The sequence below is a fragment of the Diceros bicornis genome, unplaced genomic scaffold, assembly GCF_020826845.1.
Source record: "Diceros bicornis minor isolate mBicDic1 unplaced genomic scaffold, mDicBic1.mat.cur scaffold_93_ctg1, whole genome shotgun sequence".
Taxonomy (NCBI): domain Eukaryota; kingdom Metazoa; phylum Chordata; class Mammalia; order Perissodactyla; family Rhinocerotidae; genus Diceros; species Diceros bicornis.
In genome coordinates, this window is record NW_026691823.1 from 364125 (window position 1) to 370124 (window position 6000).

The following is a 6000-nucleotide window of genomic DNA, read 5'->3' on the forward strand; positions in this document are numbered from 1 at the left end:
TTTTTACAACACGTTTTTAATTATGTCACAGTAAGAGTCACCCTAAATATGTTTTGAAATACGTTTAAATATGTGTTAAAGGCAGAATTAATATATCAAAGCTGTGTCCTACAAGACATTCCATGTTAACTTACAAAACAAAAGCAGTGTGTCCCAGAGTTGCATTTATCAAACCAGAATGCGCAAAGAAATCACCTAGAGGTCTTCTTAAAGTGTAGATTCCGATTCAGAAGGTCTGGGATGGAGCCCGAGCTTCCACATTTCTAGCAGGCTCCCAGATAAGGTCCATCCTGCTGGTCCTCAGACCACACTTTGAGGAGGCAGGCCCTGAGCAATCTTCCGCCCATGCATGAATGACAAGTCAGTACAGGAGGAATAAAGAGTAAAATGGAGCCTTTCGAGATGATAACTCTCAAAATGGTGAGTACCACAAACTACAGCAAATGAGATAGCCAGATGTTTGTTTCAATCTTTGCAAATCAAAATATTCCAAACCCAGCATCAAAATTAATTTTTAATAATGAATGTCCAGTTCACGTTTTCCAAAGAAGCTGATTCTGACTCATGTATCCATCAGACAGTCTACCATATACATCTGAATAAAGTTCTAGTTGTATGTTTCAAAAATCCCTATTATTTTGAATGTTTGAGAAGGAAATAGGACAAGAAAAGAATACTCACTGAAAATTTGGAAAGGGAAAGTTTCCATTTATTCAAATGTCTACTAAACACCCATCATACTCCAGCCTTACACTGAGGCCTCAAACTAGAGTTGCCTTTTTCTTTTAATTTATTTATGCTCATTTTATTCTGATTCCCCATTTTTATTATCTTTAGGGGCAAGTATCCTTTAATGAGTGAATAAGTGAATGAATCTGCATCATTTGAAGAAGATTCATCAGCTGTGATACTGGTTAAGGAAACACTTGGACATCAGGTAGTTTAAATTTTCTTTCTTTCCAGGTTATTTCCAGTTAAGAGTATTCCTTCTCTAGGCATGACATGTCGCATAATGATAATTTCTAGAATACTTCCCAGTAAAGCGAAGACCTAGTTTTCCCAATGTTGGTCAATTTTTATAGATTCTCATATTGTCCATTGTTATATGTATGTCTTCTCTGCATAGCTTCATGGATTCAGTAGGCAAAAACCTGTATTTTGGTGAAAGCTAAAATTAACCAGTTATCTAACATACATAAAGAACTAGCTGAATCACTACATAAGCACAACATTTAAGTTTTTCTTCTGGGTCAGAGGATTGAGAGCCAAGTGTACTAGTTTTCTATTGCTGCTGTAACAAATTACCATAAATTTAGTGGCTTAAACTACAGGCATTTATTATTTTACACTTCCGGAGGTCAGAAGTCCAGAATGGTTCTCACTGGGCTAAAATCAAGGTGTCAGCAGCTCTGTGTTCCTTCTGGACGCTCTAGGGGAGAATTTATTTCTTTGCCCTTTCCAGCTGCTAGACACCTCCCACATTCCTTGGATCTTGGCCCATTCTTCCATCTTCAAAGCCAGCAATGTTACATCTCTCTGTGATTTTCTTCCACAGTCACATCTTCTTCCATCTGACCCTTCTCTTCTGCCTCCCTCCATTTTCAAGAACTCTTGTGATTACACTGGGTCCACCATGGATAATCTGGGATAATCTCCCTATTTTAAAGTCAGCTGACTAGCAACCTTAATTCCCCTTTGCCATGTAACTTAACATATTCACAGTTTCTGGGGATTAGGATGGAGACATCTTTGGGGTCTCATTATTCTGCCTACCATGCCAAGACAGTGGTCCATTTCCATTTAATAACTTGAATTTTCCTAAAGCACTTTAGTTATCTTGAAGCTCTTGGGGAATAACAATATACGATTACTGATAGCAATAACTTGCATTTCAGTTTTTAACCATGAGCTCTGATTCTATCAAGATGACTCACATACTCAAAGAAAGATACGGATATAGCTGGAATGGCCACTGCCACATAACCATCTGCTCCCAGATACACGTAGCCTGAGCTTCCCGATTTACGTTCCAGTAAACTGAGGCCATGGAACATAGAATCAGACTGTGGCCACCAGGATAAATGTCCTGACACTGCAATCCAAGCTGGTTAGAAAAAGGGCCTTCTCGTTAAAGTTTAGAGAAGGTAAATCATCTTCCAAAATTGCTCTAGTGAACTTAGAATCATTAAAATTGTCCAGGGCACAAAATAAGAAAGTTTATTCGGTTTTTTTTTAAACACACAAAAAATGAAAGTGAAATGGGTAAATTCTAGTAGCCAAATCTTTTCCTGCCATTACTAAAGATTGACAGGTTGGTTGTTTTAACAGCTGTCCAATGTTTAAGCTCTGAAGACTTTAAATCTCTAATAATAAAGAGAGTAACACTTCGCATGAGTGTTTTTATGACTATATTCTAGACACTGTGTTTATGACTATATTCTAGACATTCTCACAGGAAGTCTTGATTAAAGATAATTATTATATTTCAATCAGAGGCCACAGAGAGTAAAAAGTTTGAACGATTGGCTGAAGGCTCCATACAGACTGAATCGAAATATGAAACAAAGTAAAAGTTTCAAATTTGAATTTATGGCCTGCCTGAATTCTGATAGACAAAAGCATAGTTGCCGTGATGAGTGTAACTTAAAATAGGCAAGTCCAATCATCAAATGCTATATAAATATACACTGCATGACAGTTTTAAGTAGAACCAAGTTGGCTCTGCTACAGTTTCATGTCACCCAAAGGTTAGGCGAGGGAATGGTTTCTTGTGAGTTATTTTTTTTAAATAAGGAAGATCAGCCCTGAGCTAACACCCACTGCCAATCCTCCTCTTTTTGCTGAGTAAGATTGGCCCTGGGCTAACATCCGTGCCCATCTTCCTCTACTTTATATGGGAGGCCGCCACAGCATGGCTTGATAAGTGGCACGTCAGTCTGCACCCAGGATCCGAACCTTCGAACCCCAAGCAGCCGAAGCAGAGCGTGTGAACTCAACCGCTATGCCACAGGGCTGGCCCCAGCGGTGTTTTTTAACACTCAGTAAGCAATGCCAGTGTGAGAAGCAGTCATATCTCATGGGTTAACCAACACCCTCAACTTCTACCCCTCTCACCTGTTGACCCCGTCCTCTGCTCCCCCAAAACTGTACCTAATGCAGAGGTGCTTCTGAGAACTGTTCACAGTTCCTGTGGCTCTGGCGGAGTCTCCAGCAGTATCCAGCAGCTCAGCACTGTTCCTTGGCAACACGCAAATGGGCCAGCTCTAAGCAAGATCTGACTGAGGAATGGTATAAGGTAGTCATCCAAGAGGAATTTTGTTCACACGGCCCCTAAAAGAACTCTGAAAATCTATGCACATATTTTTAAAGAACATCTAAACATTTTTAACATAAGTTTAAACATTTGAGAAAGGGACATGATTTCTAACACTCTGATACATATTTATTGGAACCTCAGGGCTGCAGGTTTCCCTCATTCATCTATGGAAAATGTCTGCTATATAACATAATTGGCAGAGCCAATTGTCATTTACAGGCCAGTCAACCAATAAGACTTTCTGTTAAAACAAGTCTGACTTCGTTTTTCAATCAAATATGAAGATAGTCCTGGTGGCAACCATCTACCTTCTGAGTGCTTAAAAGGAACAGATAAATACAGCACAGAGCCTTGTCATGTGCTCGGCCCTTGAATGAATAGGGAAGAAGAAAGGAGAACTGGCAGGCATCACCCATGTTCAAAGGCAGATCAGTTTCAAGAACCAGATGGAAGTTGAGGGTCTGAAATTGAATCCGCTGAAACACTCTCTGCCCTGAGAAGCCGGGTATGTGCACAGTTGGGATACTGCTGGGAAAAAGAACTTAAATTCCTCTCTGAAAGTACCTAACATGATACAAATATAAGGCAGTATTTCTAAACAAAAACTCTCTGCATTTCTCTGAGGCATCCTAAGCCTTTGTCAATATCTTAAAACAGGTTTCAAGTTCTCTTCATCAATATGGAGGATCAACAATTAGAGATCATAAGCTTGCTTGAGTAGCCAACCTCATGTGTAATCTTGGACAGTTCTAGCATCCCAGGAATCGGTTCTACATTTTCTCTAGTCCTTAGAATTAGTTGCTCTTGTTTTGACTCTCTGCCCTTATTTTATCATCTCTTAGTATATGTTTGACCCAGTCTAAATTAGTCATCTTTCACCCTAAAGTTCCTAGATTCCTCCCCATGTTATTACTGGGCCTTATGCTTCTGTTCTGATTGTCTGGCCCTTTTAGTGCCAGAAGGGGACACGCCTTTAAAACAAACAAACAAACAAACTCCAACTGCCAAGGTTACCAAGTTGTGCAAAAGAGGAGCTGCTTATGCAAACTGCTTCAGACTTTTATACGGGAAGGAAGAGTGCAGAGTCACACTGGAAACGCATTTTGCAAATCTCTCTCCCCTAGTGTTTCTGGAGTAAAAGGTTTTAAGTAAATTACTGACAATGGGCAAAAAAACACATGGAAAAAAACACTTTATTAGGTGCTTTCTCTTCTTTAGGAAGAGAATTTTGGTCCTTTCAGAGGAAGCTCCAAGTAATTCGACAATGCCCAGTTTCCTTCAGTTGCTGCAAGTGGATCCCACGGTGGGTGCTCTGGAAAGCACCTTGGGGGCGAACGGGTCTGAGGCCGCTCATGATCAAGGTCGTCCAATCCACTTGCAAAGTTGAGAATCTTGCCGTGTCACCCTAGCAGCAGGTCTGTGTTCCCCTCCAAAGAGCCCACCACCTGGCGCACCCCACCTCCACTCGGGCCCCAGCCAGCAGGTAACGTCGCGCGCTTTAGAAGGTGCTGCTGCGGGGCCGCTGCAGACGCAACCGCCGGGGAAGAGGCGAGGACAGGGGTGGATGCTGCAGGCGCGCGCGCAGGTGCTCGCGCACCCACAAACACACACAGGCTCGGGGTGCGCGGAGGACGGGGGAGGGGCGGGGACGGCCTTACCAGATCAATGAACGTCAGGAATTCCCAGCTCCCTCCGTAGGTCTGATGCGAGGGCATGTCGATGGCCTTGTAGTTGCACGGGATGGAGCAGTAGGACAGCAGGATCGCCACCGCAGCACCTGGCAGGGGACAAGCGCCATGTCCGCCAGAGGCCTGGGCGGGCGCGGCGGCGCCGAGGGCGGGCGGGAGCGCAGGGCGGGGGCGGGCGCCGTGGGAACCCGGGCGCGGCCGGCGGGGCGGGCGGGGGCTGCGGCGGGGCGCCCCCGGGGGACCCGGCGACCTGCGCGGGCGGGGCGATTGCGGGCACTGCTGGCGGCCGGGCGGCGTGGCGTCAGCTCTTTCGTCGCCTCCGTCGTTCTGCTCCTGCGTTCGCGGGGCCCCGGGACACCCGACCGGGGGCGCCCCCTAGGCGTCCCGGCGGTGGGTGGGTGGCCGCCGAGCGCGCTCGAGCTCCGGGGCCGCGGCTGGTGGCATCTGGCGGGCGGAGAGCGACGCGGCCCGGAGAGGGAGGTCGGCAAACCTGCACTGAAGGAGGGGACCCCAGTGTAGACAAACGTTCCAGCCGGGGCATTGCAGCGGAGGTCAAGGGTGGCTCCTGTGGCCAACTGGGGTGCTCTGTGGCCACAGGAGGTGGAGGCGTGAACTTGGGGTGTAAGCCCGCGCCCCGGTGCCCCCGAGTGACTTGCTTTATTTTGGACCCAATTGAATTTTCAGTGTTAAACTACTATTAATCACTATGAAATTCCCTTATAAATTCTATTCCAGTGCCTTGCACTTTTCCACGGGAACTTTATAAATATCATATCAGTATATAATATAACAAGACAGGCTATGCACTTTGGACGAGAGGTGTATACGTGAAAGATTATAAAGGAAAGAGTGTCAGATAACTTTCTGCTACAAGATTACATTCAGCTTAAAAACAAATCATTCTGAGTTTGGATGTAAAACCCGGTGTGTAATTTGATACTAATCTTTTGAGGGTTAAACGGGTTTTGCCCTTTTACTTATTTGTTTTTTCCTACA

At 44.8% G+C, this 6000-nt stretch overlaps 1 pseudogene; it reads right to left on the minus strand.

Annotated features, from left to right (window-relative positions):
* The window catches only part of LOC131403866 (androgen-induced gene 1 protein-like), a 41945-nt pseudogene extending 36712 nt beyond the window's left edge, over positions 1 to 5233 (minus strand).
* Between the last annotated feature and the right edge of the window lie 767 nt (positions 5234 to 6000).